Source organism: Lygodium microphyllum, chromosome 16, assembly GCF_053477565.2.
Source record: "Lygodium microphyllum isolate KBCC chromosome 16, Lygodium_microphyllum_v1.1.10, whole genome shotgun sequence".
NCBI lineage: Eukaryota > Viridiplantae > Streptophyta > Polypodiopsida > Schizaeales > Lygodiaceae > Lygodium > Lygodium microphyllum.
Window position 1 is genome coordinate 20317710 of NC_141150.1, and position 18836 is coordinate 20336545.

Here is an 18836-nt window from a genome sequence, read left to right on the forward strand (position 1 = left end):
TTAAAGAATAGTGTTGCCATATTAACATGATGTAGTAGTTGTATTTTCATGTTTTTGTATTGCAAGTCCTTTAGCATTATGATGTGTTGCATGAAGAGTAGTTGATGTGATAGCAACATGATGGAATCTTTAGTACTATTTGTGGTAGAGAGATCAACATGAATTTTAGGTATTGCTAGAAGATCCATTGTATGAGTTGCAAACTAGGTTGGAAGACATAATGCAACTTGAATCACGGGGTTGCACTATTGTTGGAGGTCACAAATGACCACCTCTTAGTCACATTCTCCAAGTGCCAAACATTGTAAGACTCCCAACATAGAAGGGGTCTGACCTTGAAGATAAGATGTTAATGAGATGGTTTATGTGGACTTGACCATTGGTTCAAGTGGAAAGGAGTTAGTGAAGGTAGTGTATACACCAAGTGATGAGTTGTCAAATGTATCTTTCCATAAGGTCTGGTGCTAGCCTTGGCTAGGGGAACTTAGGGGGATAATGACCTTCCTAGTGGTGATTAATTCCAACTAGTGAAAAATAGGACCTCTAGACTATTAATATAACTAAAAGAGAGTTAATGTGATAAATAACTAAATGGGATAATCACATTAACTCCATGGAGGGATCATTGATCATATGAGTGTACCTCAAAAAGGGGACTAGGATTCAGAACTTTAGTAGAATGCCCTCTCCTACTACACTCATCCTCTCTGAATCTCCATCAATCACATAGGCTCTCTTTCATCCACTCTCATCTGGCTCCTACTTTACCATTGCACTCTTACCATTTCTCTCTCAATATAGCAAATCAAGGAGCCTATACAACCATGGATCCTAGCTCTTCATGAGGTGCCATCTGACAATGCAATAGGTATGGGTTATTTCTAGCTTCATTCTATTTCTAACCCTCATGTGTAGTGAAGCTTGCATGGATTGCCACCAACAAAGGGAGGCTCATAGCTATGAAGATCCTTCATATTACTTGGTGGCAACTCTCACGTGTGTTGAAGACTACATGTGGTTATGACTAAGCAAGGGAGGCCTCTCCTAGTTTGTGGAGGAACCCATATCACTTGGTGATGATCCTTATATGCATTGAAGCTTGCATACATCACGGCCAAGTGAGGGAGGCCCTTTCACTTGCAAAAGGCCCTCCTATCACTTGATGGTGACCATTATGTGTAATGAGGCCCATATAGGTAATCACACACACAAGTGAGAGAGGCCCCTCTCAGTTACATAGTATCCCTATATTGCTTGGTGGTGATTCTCATGTGTAATGAAGCATGCATGGGTCATTCAAGCACATTAGGGCCCTCCCACTTGTGAAGAGTGCCTATACCACTTGATGTTGACCTTCATATGTGGCAAGTTCCACATGGGTCACCAACAAGTGAGAAAGATTCCTTTCTTTGCAAATGGGAGATCCCTCCCACTTACAAAGAGACCAAAACTGCTTAATGGTGACTCTCATATATAGTAATGCTCGCATGGGTCATGACTAAGTAAGGGAGGCCCCTCCCACTTCCAGGGGGTCTGTGTATTTCTTAGTGTTGTGATGCTTGTGTGAGTTGAGTCCTACATGTGTGTCATGACCAATCAAGGGAGGTCCTCCCACTAGCGAAGGATCCATGTATTACTTGATGGCGACCCTCATGTGTGGTGAATCCCACATGGGTCACCACCAATCGAGGGAGGTCTCTCATCACTTTTTTTACAGAGAGATCTTGTATTGCTTGATAGTGATCCTTGTATATGGTAAAGCTCAAATGGGTCACAACCAAGCAAGGGAGGCCCCTCCCATTTGGGGAGGACCCCTATATTGCTTGGTGGTGACTCTCATTTATGTTGTGGGTGAGATTTTTGTTTGGCCCATAGTCACTTTCTGCTTATTTTCTCTTTTGTGAATAGAAAGTAAGATGAAGTATGAGCTAGAATTTGAGGATGATGTGGAGGGAAACTTGGATGCTTTTAATCTTTCTCTGTAATGCATGCTCTCATTCCCCTGCTCTTGACTTGTCATATATGTTTACTTTACCATTTTCTATTGAGAATGTTTTTTGTTCATGTACGAATGTGTTGAATGTCCACATGAAGGAATATCAAAGAATAACTTCAAGTAGTGCAATGACCATAGAGGTACAAGAATATGTTCAAACTCATGACTTTGTGACCAATGGACTTAGGAAGAGAAAGCTAGCTAGGGCATTGTGGATAAATTACATGGCAATGCATATAAGGATATATATATTCCCAATACACCCAAAGAGGTGTTGTCTTCTATAATCCTCATTTGCATTCGTTTGCTATTTGCATCTCCTGGGGGATGAGAATGACTCAAGATGGACTTCACAAGGATTGTATACTAAGGATAGAAGACACATCGCCATTACTATTAGAGAGGTTGAAGAGGCATGTGAGATGATACCCTTCGACGTAGAGGAGGTGAAAGTGGAGGCTGCTCTACAGAGTTTTGATTGAAACCTAGCTTCCCCTAATGATCTAGAGGATATGCAATCGATCAATGCATGTGAGGAAGGAAGCTTGCCTATCTCATGCATGCGTACATTTATGATGTGAGATGGCCAAGCTGTCTATCATTGGCCCATATAATGAATTCACTAAACATTCGTAAGGATTACAATATTGTCACCTTAGCACAATTTAGTGAGGTCAGGGTGGGAAATGGATGGGATACGTTTGCATCTCTTGGCTAAATTTTCAATCAAAGATGCAAAGTTCATTATAGGTGAGTAGATCCTAGAAAGCATTGAAGTGGTAGCCATGGCTTATGAGTGGTAGCAATTGCCTATTGAAGAATAAATGGTTGTAATAATTGAAAGGATTGACCTAGCCAACATGGAAAAGTCTAAGATGTCAATTGTGCAAGAGGACAAAAGTGGACAATCTTGTTGTGGATGGCATATTTTCTTAAAAGCAATGAAAATCAATTGGTATTTAGTTTATGCTCTTCTTGTTCTTGGTCAATGATAGTTCTTGGTTTTCATTTCTAAGAATGTATCTTTGCAACTAAGTCATGGTGTATAGTAATGACTTCCTTACTTAATCAAGGGGGTCAAGGAAATTAGCTTCTAGTAGCTCTAAGTCAATACAGCAAAAAAAAGTTGTGACTCTTTTACAATACATTGGCAAATTGGATCATACAAAGATACATGCATACATGCAAATACTATATCCTAAGATTTATTGTAGAGAAAGATTGTATTGATTTGAAAAGATGATGTACATTATGTTTGTTGTTACAAATTATAATTTTCACAATGAGGATTTCTTAAACTTTGCAAGGTTCCCCCTTTTTGCACTAAAAGTATTGACCAAGTTTTGTGGAGGCTACACCCTTCTGGTGAATGAAAAGAAAATAATTTTGGTTGAACAGTGATTTCCAATGAGGGCATTTGATATTGAGTATGGATGCCAATCTTTAAGTGCCTATATGTTGCTCATGCCATTGCAGCTAGGGTTGAAAATGTGTATAATTTCCATCCTCACTCAAAAAGAGAACTTTTGCGGTGGATGAAAGGCAAGGTTCCTTTGGAGTCACTATCTCCAACAATGCAAGTACCACTTGTATAGTTGTTTTCCAACCTCAAAGGATGAGGATGATGAAGACGATGAAATGCCATAAAAGAAGATGAAACTATCCTCTTCAAGCCCATATAGCCAAGAATAAAAACTTTCATTATCCACTCTTTGAGCCCCATCTTTGGCCTTGTTTCTCCCCCCTAGAGACCAACATTGTAAAAAATTTTCGTTCCCACATGAGTTATTGTATGCTTATTATCTCTTTTGTTTTGATATCTGTAATGCAAGACCTATGTCTGAGTTTTGGCACATACTATTTGCTTATTCTATCCTCCTTTTGTGCCAAGTTACTTTTAAAACCGCTAGAAAACTTCTAGTAGGCTATTTGCCTTTTGTGCGCCACCACTATATCTTGTATGTCTAAAGTACCTGGTGCTTGCTTGGTTATGAGACTTCTCTATTCATTAGTTGGATCAAAGTGACAAACTCTCATATTGCTACACAAACCATGGATTGTGATAGCAAATAATATACTATTCATAAGAAAGAAAATATGTGGTTAATTAAGAATTGAAAAGTAAGTCCAAGGCATAGAAATCAAACATGAAGTTCCTTACTATATAGTGTGTGAGATTATCTACTTCCTAAGCATCCTTCATAGCGGTTTTGAATTTTTCCAGGGTCTTCTAGAAGGTTGAGACATCCTCCTTGGACTAGGGTATTTTATCACAATAAATGAACACTATATCCTATGCCTCCCAGACTTCGGACTTCCTACTCCTTATTCTTTTACCATCCCATGGTTTTTGACTATATTGTGTAGCACTTATCATTGTTTATAATGAATACAAGAAGAATCTTTCATGGAGTTTCTTTTTTCACGCTTACTATAGAAGCCCAAAAACTTTCTGGCCTTAACTCCACCTATTGAGGATTTCCTAGGAACACTATTTCCATTTTTGGATATTTGATGATCTAGCTCCATCATAACATTGCCCCTATCGAGACCAATGTTTGATATAACCTTCTCAATAGCCCTAATAGTATCATCCCTAGCCTTTTGGGGTTGCAATTTCCATGTAAATCCAATGTAAATTAAACCATTCTCTCTACTATTCTTCACAAGGCTTGTGTGTAGAGGCGACAAACCGCCAAGACCCATGAACCGCTTATTGTTCAAGCGTTTCAAGCAAGCACTAATGGCTACCTCTCACATAGCCGACAGACCATCCCTCTCTACGAGTGTAGTGAGCTTACCTTGATGCTTGATCAAGTTTCTTCCTCTCTCGAGCACGTTGATAGCTCCACGATGCTTGATGCAAGCTGAAGCATCCTCAAACCTCCACCTCCAAACTCCATCCTCCATAGCCATGCACGAGATGAGAGAAGAGAAGAGAAAAGAAAGAGAGGAGATGGAGGAGGGCTTCACCTCCAAGGTCCCGCACCCTCACACACTCACTCCTTCACTCACTCACACTCCCTCCCTCAAGCACTCACAAGCAAGCAAGATAAGAGAAAAGAAGAAGAGTCCACTTTTCCACACACCAAAGAATGATCTCTCGTATTAAAATATGTGGGATCTAGAGCATGGTAGATGTGAAAGCTATGGAGGTTGGAAGAGAAAGAGTGAGTTCATGAAGACACTGACATGACTGATTGTTACACAAGTGAATTAGGTTCCAAGGTGGAAGCTTGGACTCATAAACACAATCTTGTGTATTGACTGACAATGACATAAAGACTTTACTGAAGGACAAAAGTACCATGACATTGCATTAGAAAATAGAGCAAGTACAATGCTTTATAGGAAAACTGGATGGTAGCACTTCTCCTACTATGTATATGGGATTCTAGTCTTGAGCCCTCAACTGCTCCTTACAAAGAGACTGAAGTAGGTGTGATTGCAAACATCTCAACATCTCATTCATCTTTCGAATTTTATATATAAAGCCCTAAATCCCCTTTGGGCAATCATCCTCTCTTTACGTGGCTGGCCATAGCTAGGCCCTTCTTTCCATTGTTCTCCTATCTTCCTAGCTTCCTTCCTATCACCCATCTACATTTACAATTTGCACGGGTCAAAGACCATCGCTCTTAAAATAAATCATGGTACGCCTTGTGCTTTTTCTTGTGCGCCTCTCCTTGATTTAGGAGTTTTTCACACTTCTTATGTTTCCCGATTTTTCTTGGCGTGCCTTCGTTCTCCATTCCACTTTTGCCTTGGCCTTGTCTTCTGCTTTAGATTTTCTAGATTTTCCACCTTGTTCGTCTGAGGGTTAATAGCTTGCAATGTGCACATGTGGACCCTTGTTAAATGAATATCTAGAATGGCTTGAAATTTTGGTTCTTTGGTATGTATACTAGGTGTCTTATTCCAACAACTAGCAGCATTACAATCCTTGGCCATAGCCATACAATAAGTGCAAGGATTCTTAATAGTAGCATCTCTTGACACATTATACATATACTTTAGTGCCTTTAAATCTATAGCCATGTGCCACTCCACTTTATATTGTCCAAACCCTTGAACACATAGCTCCTCCCTTGGTTGTTGAGCACTTATTATCTTAGGTATAGAAGTTCATTGAAACACCCAATGCAACACATTAAAATCTTCTATGTCAACTTGAAATACTCCCAACTTCAAAATGTCGTGCTCTGATTTTATGCTAAAATGTACTGAGCCCTCCATGCCTTCATCACTCTTGCTACCTGGTTGAAGAGCCCTATTCATGTATCTCAAGCATTGTTCCCTTCTATCTGGCTACATGTAGTTGGATTCTGAGACTCCTTATTTTTCATTGGCTCTCCTCTAATTGTTTCCTCATTGTATCTATTTCCTACTATAACCATTGGTTCTCCAACTTCAAAAAGTTTAAATGGCCGACTAGATTCTAAGTTTAAGCTAGAAGCCCTTGATGACCATCTCCAATAAACCTCAACAATTAAGAACACAAAGAGAATTAAGGGGTGTCTCTTATTGTAAGATCCACAAGATATAGCCTACCATCCGTCCATAAATCAATATTCTTTCTACCCCTTGATCTCATTGCTTCCAATGCACTAGTTGTGTTATCGGCCACCTTGTTTCTTTTGGGAATAAGTATATACTTATAATCCAAAATCAATATGGAGGTTGTATAGATATTCAGGGATATCCATGCTTACAATTAACTTACCAAGAAGTGATCTAAACTTGCAATTGGATGTGATTTACATTCTCTCAAAATGAAAATTCAAAAATGAAGAGGAAATATTTTGAGAGAGTCATTGAAGCTTAAAGGGAAGTTTCAAAGCCGCAATGTGGCATTGAAGGTAATAAGTGCATGCCACACCTTTGAAATTCGTCATCCATGAATAATAGTCAATGAAAATATAAGGTACAAAAGGAAAAATATTTCTCAAGATTGATTTTTATTTTCAACAATGTTTTTCATAAATTGCATTGCACTTTCTCTCTCTTCAATTTTCGATGGGGCCAAAAATTGTCCTCAAATCTCCCTTAATGCTTGGGTGGTGAGTCATGCAAAACTATATTAGTGGTGACTCAAGGCTTACTCCAACTATATTGGGGATATTCTCAAGGTTTTTTTATGTCCAAGTGAGAAAGCAGTTTTGCAAATGGAAGTAAATGCAAAGCTCTCATCACAGAGGATACATAACTAGTTGTGGACATCAATCAATATAACAACCTTGTGAAAAATCTTATCTCTTTACACTATATTAGGCTAAATCTTAGTTATATAGTTGCAATCTTGAGTAGGTTCTCAAATGAGCCTTAAGAGAACCACTAGATAGCAAGGATGTGAATACCAAAGTACTTGAAAGGTATATTGGACTATGGAATCAACTATGGATCCGAGCAAGGCCTTAGTTAGACACTATCATTTAGATTGTGCCTAAGTAAGGACTATGGAATCACTTATGGACCAAGCAATGCCTTAGTTAGACACTATGATTTAGATCATGAAAAAGATATCAATTCAAGGAAATCAATGATTGTATTGCTTCTCGCTTGGATAATGATTTTTCTCTTTGATCATAAAGTGGCATTGTCTTCAATAGAGGTTGAGGACAAAGCAACATGCTTTGATCATAAAGTGTGATAATTAGAGTCGCATGGTGAGTGCAAAGAACCATGTGTTCATGCTCGTACATAGTATACAAAGATTCAATATTAGCATGTGTTGGAGCTCATTGAGGATGGAATTGTGGAGATGGAATATTGCTCTATAGAGGGCAATTGTGTTGACATATTTACCAATGCTTTTGGGATTAGCTAGCTCAACATCTTCATCAAGTTGATGTTGGATTGAGCAAGTAGTTCACTTTCAAGTGGATATTGAGAAGGGGTGTTGAAGCTAACCCAAATGCCCACCTCTCAATCACTTGGATCCATGTGGACCCATCCAAACACCCTTTTTACATGGTTGTCTCTATTTCTTCCTTTTGATTGATGATTCTTTTGCACAAAAGTTGTGTGTATTTTCTCACTTGCGAAATTGAGCTATCACAAAAATTTACTGAGTGAGTTACTGAGGTGGCAACCAAAACTACTTTGTAGGTTCAACATGTGCATACTAATTAATGATGGGGGTTATTTTACCCTCACTTTACCTCCAAGAACTTTGATCCATTTGTAGGGATCATTGATTGAAAACATCATCTCACCATTCCCTATACTGCTTAGCAAAATGGGGTGATTGAGTAGAAAAAAGGATTGTCATGGAGATGGCATGCTGCATGCTTTAGGGGCATAACGCATCAAAGTTGCTAAGGCACTTGCAATTGTGGTCTTCATCTTGAATCCCAACTGTACTTCAAATTTGGAGGATATTACCTCGAGGTGGAAGTTAAGACCCAAGTCCCAAGCAACACATTCATTGGTTATAGTACTTTTTCCAAGGCCTTTTGGTTTTGGGATCCAAAGACTTGCTTCATCATCATCATCCATGATATCATGTTCGATAAGTTTCCTTCAAATAGGGGTTACTTGGTTGCATGCTTTAGGGGCATAACGCATCAAAGTTACTAAGGCACTTGCAATTGTGGTCTTCATCTTGAATCCCAACTGTACTTCAAATTTGGAGGATATTACCTCGAGGTGGAAGTTAAGACCCAAGTCCCAAGCAACACATTCATTGGTTATAGTACTTTTTCCAAGGTTTTTTGGTTTTGGGATCCAGAGACTTGCTTCATCATCATCATCCATGATATCATGTTCGATAAGTTTCCTTCAAATAGGGGTTACTTGGTGCCCTTTTCTTATCCTTTGTCGCAAAGTGATATGCCCCTATCTTTCAAGATGAGCCTCTCTCCCTAGCTTTGATGGCCATTCTTGTTACATCTTTGGATATCTAAATGGGTACTGAGAGCATTGGTCATAGTGATCATGAAGTGATGTAGTGCATATGCATTGATAGCATGTGCAAGTTGGATCCTAGATGGACATTTCATTGGGTATCAAAGCATCAACTTGTTATTTGGCACGAAATTTGATGTGTAGGAAACTACTTTTTGCTCATGGAATTGCGATGGATCACGCATGACAATTATGGCTCTATCTTGGTCAGGGCAATGTTCACAAAAAACACCTTTTATAAGTAATACAAAAACCTTTAAACATGTAAAAATGTAGTTTTTTTCTCAAAATTTATAATTCACAATTTTAATTCTTAAAGTTTAAGGTATTTTACATTCAAGTTCATAATCTAGCTATCAACAACCTTGTGCCAAATAATCTTGCATTCTAAAAATTTTAATTTGAAACATAAAGCTAATCGCAAAATAAGATGCTTTTGTATTATAGTTGGCTTTCTCAATGACAAGCAAGGATCCAAGATAATAGAGAGAAAGTGAATGAATCATACAAGGTAGCTCTATTTGTACTACAAAAAAAAGCTACCACCTTGAAGCTATGTCGAGTGCATACTAGAAGTTTAACTATTGTCTTTTGACATGGGATGAGTTATATAGCCCCCATTGCAAATCTTCTTTTACAAAGTAAGACATGCAATTGCCCCAAAATTCCATGTTAGGAATCATCTTCAAGCAAAAAAGCATCACCTGCACATAAAAAAGAGAGGTCACATTAGCTTCAAAACAACTTTTTAAACATCTCAAACATATGTTAAGAGAATGGCAAGATTCAACTTCTTCATCTCCTTACTAAGCGAGTCCACACGTGTAAAATACATAATTTGAAAACTCATACATAAGTAATGGTTACATAAGTATACTTTAAAATAACATGAAAGTAAATATAACAAAATATAGAGCATTAAAAACTTTACAAATTAAAGTTGTGGAGCACCATAGATATACCTTGATGTTTTGCAATTTTTCTATGCTTCAATTGCTATGGTAAAGTCAGTTTCTTGGAGAGTACCAACCTCAATAGAAATCATCACTAAAGCTTCCATGTGTTGTATCTAGCTGATTTCTATTACATGTCTTGATTAGGTTTCAAATGGAAAAGTCTCTTTCACAAATGGTAATATTTGAACAGTGCAATAATGCAATTTAATAAGTTTTGATACTTCTCGCATAGCACTGGATTGAAGCTAATTTGAGTCCAAGTATCTTTTAAAGCTAGGTTTTTCCAATCTAAAGAAACTTGAACTTTGAAAATCTGAAATTCCCTCCTCAAAGCTCATACCATCAATCACACCTTCGTATACATGACTATCAATTGTTTAAGGAGATGTATTAAAGTCAATCAAGGCATTCACTTCGTCTTCAAACCTCTCTCAGCACCCAACAATTGAGAGCAATACTCTTTTTGAAAAGCAAGAGCAATATGCAAATCAATCCCTATCGCACATCTTTGTAATTTCACACCACGAAAACAATCACCTTTCATAGATGATCTCAAAGATGCCAAGTGACCTATCTTAGAGCCATAATCAAAAATATAATGGAATATCCTTTGCTATCATGATTCCAAGCATTAATATCCACAATTACAATAACAAACTCTAACTCAATGGCTCCAATAGCAGCATCAATAATACTAGGAATGGTTGTGACATCCACAAAATCACGCTGAAATGTGTAGCTCAAATGTGATACATGTTCCAACAAATCAACAAGAAAATGTATGCTGTAAACAAACTCAAAGCATGATATCTACTCATAAAGACATGGATTTTGAATGCGTTAAAATTCCAAAGGTGGCTCAAAAGCCTCACAAATGGTTTAAAGAACTTTGTGCCGACTTTTAGCCACCATCTAATTTTATAAATGTCTTTACATGAAGTGTAGAACAATAAAACTCTTTACTCTAATTGTTCTAACATTTTTATACCTGAAGGACTTCGTTTTATGAAAATACCAATTTCATTAAGAATCATATCTACTTTGCATGCATAATCACTTTCCCTCATTGCATCACCTACACATAGATGCCATGCCCTCAATGTGCAACACAATGGATTGCAATAAGAAATGGACTACCTTTCTTTAACATACTAGCAAGGCCATTTTCTTCTCCCACCATTACTAATGCACCATCTAATCCAAAACTAATTATCTTTGATATATCAACTCCATGTTTTGCAGAAAACTCTAAAAGCAATGCATACAATCCTTTTGTTGGCTTGTCATATACTTCTAGCAAACCAAGAAAAGAAACATGTGGCTCATTTCTCCACATGTAGCTGACATACACAACAATATGCAAAGTAGCTGAGACATCTATAGATTCATCTACATATAGCCCAAAGAAAGAAGATTGCTTTATCTTGTCAATAATATCATCTTTCATAGAATCAACAATAAAAGACACAAACATGGTTGTAGCCTTGTCATTGTTATACATGTATTCTAAAACATTTTCAGCACCACAACAATGCAATAGTTCCAACTGTGGAGCAAACTTCAAAAAAGACATTATGCTTTGCAATGAAAAAAGCTATTCTAAACAAACATAGCACACTATCATCCGCATTATCTTGCTCTCTTTGTAACCCATTTTCGAATGCCTTTTAATTGTGTCCTTGCACATAAGATGCAAACTTATGTGCCTTGGAGTTTGCATGTTGCTTTATCACACCAAGTTGAATATTAACGAACTCGATAGTGCCATACTCACTTTTACACTTCTTATGATTTTTGCATATGTTTCAAAACACAAGAAAACTGCCCAGGATTCATTCCATGTACAACATGCTCTTTTAATACGAATTGGCTCTTCCTCACCCATATTTTATGCAATACATACATCTACCTCTGAGGTACTGCCATTGCTTTCAACATTCGAGTCCTTAAAGTTTTCTACTTTCATTGATGTAAAGCCTGGTATACTTAAGAGTGATGCTTGCCTTTGCTTGTTTTTTTGCTAAGTATCTTTCATTTTCTACAATTAAACAAAAAAAAATTAAGATAACTATTATTTTTATTTCAAAAGTTTACCCCATTAGTATTAAGGCCTCCTCATAAGATCATTGGAGACCATTGCAAAAGGGGTGTAAGCCATAATGCAAACTTAGATTAATTGATACTTAATAATATTTTCATCCATTCTTCTATCCATGCCCCCAATGAAATCAACAATGCTTGCTTTTTTGCTTGATCAAATGAGAGAGGAAGATGAAGAAGCAAAAAAGAGCTCCTAGCCAAATGATGTGTTCCAAACTTAGATGTATAAATTTTGCTTGCTTTCAAGCAAATGATTGTGCATGGTGGATAATGCCAACTTTGCTTGTACTAAAACAATTCATTATGCAAAATTCATGGTATAAGTGGTGCAAGGCTCTCTCTCTCTCTCTCTCTCTCTCTCTCTCTCTCTCTCTCTCTCTCTCTCTCTCTCTCTCTCTCTCTCTCTCTCTCTCTCTCTCTCTCTCTCATATTTCCAGTTTTGGTGAATCTCAAATGAATACCATGATTAACTATCTTCTAAGGTTCTCATTGGTGTATATAGGTAGAGCTTCTAATCTCGCATGAATCTCAAATGAATTTCAAGATTAACTATGTTCTAAAGCATTCTTTACCACAACTAGATTCAGAGCGGTCACAACTCGATTTAGAGTTGCTACAACTAGAGCTATTCAAATTTTATTCAAGCCAAATAATTTCATCACCAAAAAAAAAATGAATTGCTTAGTAGGCAGCTCTGGCACCTGATGTAGCACTCAAGGAGATTCGCAGGAGTGGGGACATTGCTAGAGTGGCCCTGGAGCTGCCGACAGCACTAGAGAAGCCGCAAGAGGAATGTTGGAGGCGCCACAAGAGGACGGGGGTTGGAGCAAGAAGAGGACGTGAAGGAGGATGCCATGCTGGGCCACTAGAGGAGCCGCAGGAGGAGGCAGCACCACTAGAAGAGCCACATGATTGGAGGAGACAGCACCGCTAAGCCGCACGACCGGAGGATGCAGCGCCGCTAGAGGAGCTACAGGATTGGAGGAGGCAGTGCCGCCGAAGGAGCCGCAACTATCTGGAGGAGCTGCAAGAGGACGGGGCCTGGAACTCGTGCTGGAGCTAGAGGCAGCGTCGTGCTGGAGGCGTCGCAAAAGGGCAGGGGCTAGATCAAGAAGAGGACACGGAGGATGTTGTGTTGGAGCCAAAGGAGGCAGTGCCGCTGGAGGAGCTGCAAGAGGAGGATTGCTGGAGGCGCCATTGGAGAAGGCAGTGTTGGAGGCCGAGGAGCACTTCTGGAGGAGTCGGAGGACGCAGTGCTGTCGTTGCTTGTGTGGGCACCATGGAGGGGGAGATCGTAAGAGTGGCAGGGGTTTGAAGAAGGAGGGGAAGAGAGATGGAGTAGTGGAAGAAGGAGTGGGAGATGGAGGAGTTGAGGAGTGGGAAATGGAGGGGGGAGTCACAGCTCTCAGAAATGGAGTGGAAGGAGCGAGAGATGGAGTTGAAGAAGAAGAGGGAGAGGAAGGCCACCAACTACCCGTTTTCAAACTTTATCAAGATGAAGACTCAAGAGCCAAGGGCCAAGGCCCAAGGGACCATAAAATAAATTAAATTTTTCTCAATTTAACCGTCATACTAAATATTCTTGAAAGTTAAATCTTACACATGCGACTCATAATTGCCAAGTCATGACTCATCATTCACGAGTTATGCAACATGCTTCATGAGTCATGGCTCGTGAGTAAAGATTCAAGAGTTTTTATTATTTAATAATTTAAAAGTATATATTAATTAAAATAATAGTAATTAAAATTTATATTTATAATATGTATAATTCAAATACGTTTTGGGAATATAATATCAAGTCAAAAAATATATACTTGATATATTTTTTCATTTATTTATTATTTCAAATATTGTTTTACATGCAAATAATTTCTATTCTCTTTTTTATGAAATCCACTAAACCTGTTATCTATATTTTTAAAAGTAATTTTATACATTTGTAATTCATTTTACATTAAACCTCAGTTTTTCATGAACACTGCTCACAATGAAGAGTCCACACGTATGAGTGCATGGCGTGGCAGTGCACGTGTCGGGTGTGGCAATGATCAAATGATCCCACATATGCGGCTGGCGATTTTGACCCTCTAACTCACGATCAAAGGTGACACAAGCAGGTTTTTCTCATTTTTCCTTTGAATCTAAAAATAAAAAACACAAAGAATTGATTCTGAACTTTCCTTCTAGTACAAAAATGCCCTTTTAAATTAAATATTGGTAGTTTATTTATAGTTTCATGGGATCACAAGGCAACATGAGCAATCCACAAGAAGAAAATGAATCAATCGAACAATCGCGTTCTAATGGTCCAATTGAGTCATGGTGTCACTAGCGTGGTGCACAAAGAAATGCGTGGCTGCAAAATTAGATCAAATGTTAAACAAATAACTTGGTGCATTTCCATGAGAGGATTTGGCACATGCACTTACAAAACCCACACATCTCTTGCTAGCCTCTTTGAATGTAGTTGGATTAGAAGGATCTTGCCTAACACATGTGTTTATATATTAGTCAACTTTTCACCTTTCACATAAAATAGACTAGGTGCTTTACACCTAGATTCTCTTAGCACTTTGTGTTAGTGTTCTCCCAATGCTTCACACCATGGTTTGAAGCATTGGTGTCAATAAATAATTAGGACATTGTGCCTTCCAATGCATAATTCATGGTGGCAAGAGGACTCATGTACATTTCTCCCATGATGCTTTGCATTGGTGTCATTAACAATTAGAGTATTATATATCCTATGGCACCCACCAATGTTAGATGAGTGATTGGCATCAATGTTAGTAACGGTCAAATCTTTGCATAGAAGCACAAAGCCTATTTAACAGAACATGTGTAATGTCATGCTTTTTATAGGGAGCATCAAGAAGCCTTTGCATCATATATACATTCATATACACATTAACATGGCAATTAAGTGTATCTCATACACTTATATTATAAATCACATATTTAAATATCTATGTTATAACTTACATTTTTCTTTTGAAGCTATATCTTAAAAATGCTTTTCATCACTATTATTTAGTTGAAAACTTATGTAGTACTAAATTCTTAAAGCAAGAAATGAGAGACTTTACACTTGCACAAAGATATTGACAAATTGTTGAAGTAGGAAATGAGAGGTTGTACGCTCTTTATAGAACTTCCTTATGTACAATGTTAATGGTGGTATTTACCATATCCTCTTTCTCATTAAGTAAGGCCTTCAATCCATGTAGAGAGTTTACTTGAGAGAGTGCAACATAAGTTGCTCATGAGTAAAGACTGGGTCTTTAGATACAACCCCAAAAATATGATATTGTTTGTCCTTGAGATTTATTAATTGACATTGCAAATGCTAAATGAATAGAAAATTGCATATGTTTAAATAAATAAAGGAAGTTATGATGTAGTTGGTGTTAAGGTTATTCTTGGGATGAGTACTCTATCCCCAACATTGGTTCCTATTATTATCTTAGTCTCAATTACCTTTTTGCCAAATGCCTTATATATAAGCATGTTGGTGCCATTGCATAAACCTTTAGCGGGATTCAAATTTCCAAGCAATATGATTAGAGCATTTATCTTTAATAGCAAGACATGAGGAGGAATATCTCCACCAAGGTCAAGAGAATTAAGTTATTCCACAGAGTGTAGTAGGAAGGAGTTCTCATCAATCTCTGTAACAATAGAATCAACACTATGATATTGTCTGACCCCTCCTAACATCAATTGCCATGCATGATTATTTGGCATTTCCATCTCACTATTTCGGCATGCAAGAATGGTACGCTCATTGAAGAAGGATTATTTAATGCTATGCACATATTGATAGATACATTTAACCAAGTATTGCATTGGCCTTCCATTGAATACCATTCTAGCTAGAATTTGTAGCATACCATTGTAATTTGAAAAATATTTTCTATCTCCAAATGTCTTGCAACCATTTGATAAACGGATGCCCATCCACTATAGCCTGCATGTTTTGCATTAGTTTTAAAACCTTGATGTACTGTCACAAGGTACAACATGTAAGATTTTCCTAAAAACTCCTCCAAACAAAACAGTCTTACCACCAATTGGCTTATCATTGTGCATTATGTCCTTCATAGTCATGTCAAGTGCTTCAAAAGTGTATTCATGCATCATGGAAGCTGCATCCCACTAAATAAGGCTAGTTTCTTTCAATCATTATGCAAGTTTACTCTAAATATATATATTGCAAGTAAAATGGTTATCTGGTTGCAAGTGCATTTTGAATTTAGAGTGAGTTGTACAACCATTTGGTAAAGGCAATGCAATAATATTAGAAGACATGGGGCCAAGGCAATGCAAGCCTGATTATATAACTTTGGTAGTAAGCATTTACATATAAATGTTTTCCTTGAACAACTTGGGCTATCTGGAAATAATATTGCATTTGAATCATTATCAATGGCATTCATTATAGCTAGAAAAGTAAATGTCCTTTATCCATCGTTGACCATAACTTCCAAAGCAAATAATATTTTCTCATCTTCAATTCTGTCATAAATCAATTCATCTTGCAACAAAGAGTTTGCATAGTGATACATCCTTAACTCATGTAATCCTAGATAATCAGCTAAGGTGCGATAATGTTGATGCAAAAGATCTTGCATATGCATCAATGGTTCATTAGTAGCCTCATCTTGCAAATAAACATTTGGTCTATTTTTCATAAATAAATCAATGTACCCTTTGTGAGTGGTACTAAAAAGTCTTCCCAAAGTTGACCAAGTCATGTTAGCTCACAAAATATCAAAATAGAGCCCAATAAAATCCTCAGTTGTATACCTATTTGCATCAATGCAACTTCTCACAAGCAGATATGCCATCTTCATCGATTACCAACATACATTTTGTTATGCAAGCTTCCTTAAAACTAGAATAGATGACATTATCAACTACATGTAAGGATTCACAAGAAGTGCCCCCTTGCATATGGTAAGGAGTAGATACAACTAGTATTGTTTTTCACATGCAAGAGCAACAAAACATATCTGACCATATATTTTCATGTTGTAATGTGCTACCCTAATGGCTATTCAAGCACGTTTTTAGCGATCCATCAAGAACGAATCTAAGTGTCATTGCACGGCACTCCCATGAAATGTTTCGGGGTTTGTCGCCTAGGGTTTTCGGAGTCTGCCTCGCAACACAATGTTCACAGTCAAACCCACTAGGATCGACCTAAAATCAGGGTTCCTAGTGGCCAAGGTCTCCTGACAATATTCTAGCGTCAGATCTTGGACATCCTCCTTTACGTAGAGATACCCAAGCTAAAGCAGACCCATGCCGCACTTGGTTCAAAGAGAATGGGAAACGAGAGGGATGTACTGCTCAACCTCTCTGCCCACAGGGCATAGTCTCATTCTAATCCCCTAAAATGGCATGAATCGGGTTCTAACCTAATATTACCCAAGGGTCGTACGACTATAGAACCTTGTGAGAAGCCTCCCAGTTCTCTAGGACCACCCTTTCATTGGACGGACCCATCAAGGGTTCCACCCACCCGCTTATTCCCTCAATGGGCATTCTTTAATTATCTAATTAGGTCCTATCACATTTATGTGAGACAAAAAAAACAGCTTCCTTAATTAAGCCTTTTAGAAAATAGGGTTCGTTTGCGTAACTTATGGCACTGACATGAAAATAGTTCAAACAAGTTCCTTGGAAGTAAACTTTATATTAACATCTTAAATGAAATACAAATCTTGTCTAAAAAGGACGAATTCTGCAATCTGTGAGGATGCGTCTTATTTCCTCCAAGTTTTCACCCTTGTACTAGTAACAGGGCCTTGAGAATCTATCCAGAGTCACGTAGATCATTTGAGTAGAACCCAGAGGCAAGGAATTTACAGCTAGAGCCCCCCCTGGCATCCAAGCGTCCTCCTACATTCAAACTAACCCATGAAGAGACCTCTCATGGCGGATTTGCTCCATGTTCCTATCACAGCTATTTGGAACCCCCTTTGCTAAGGTTGGCAGCCAGCTGAGGATAGCTTGGCGTGCCCTCCATGAATTCAACCTAATTCATTATTCAAATTTCCTTTATGAGTTGGGTTATACATTCCTTTCACAAACATTGAATCTAGTGTTACAAGCACAACAACAATGAAGGTGAGTGCTCTGACATCTACTAAGGTGGAGTCCTCATGTTAAATGCTTAATGTTTCCCTTCTTGGGTCTTTCTTGCCTTGGCGTCATTTTCCATTATCTTTCGAGGGTTTCCATTATCTTCCGAGGGATAGAGACTACCCTCCTTCCAACCTCTCTTCTATGTAATATGGGTGAGCAATTACACTATAGTTACAGATTATAGCTTCCCTAGGTTACTATCCTTTGTTCTTATCTTAAGATCTCGATCTCGGATCTTATTTGGTTAGTTGGCAACCAATTTTCCCATCTTTAGAATTTAATCAGGGTTCTAAGTTTTCCCTAGGGTTTCCTTCCCTCAAGATAGCAAGAACTAGTGTTCACTCCTCTCGTAAGTCAAGCGTAAACTAAGTCTATTTACCATTCCAAAATAGTTGCGAGTATCGAATGTAACTTGGTGAATAGTCACTCTTCTTATAGGTACAACATTCGAGCTTTCTTGAGTTAGCTTCGAGATGTATCATAGTTTGAAAATTATATACCCAAGAGTGTTTTGGATCTATCGCGAGTGGCTATGGGAGTAGGGACCAAAGACCATGTTGACTCTAAATAAAAATATGGATGTAAAGCAACTTGACCTATTTGCAATCAGAACCCTAGTCTATTCAAATTTAAATCTTAGCCTTGCTCATGATATAGGATTTCATTTACCAACTGGCCCTTGCAATTAAGCTTAGCATTTCACATGCGCATCTTAAATCTACCCT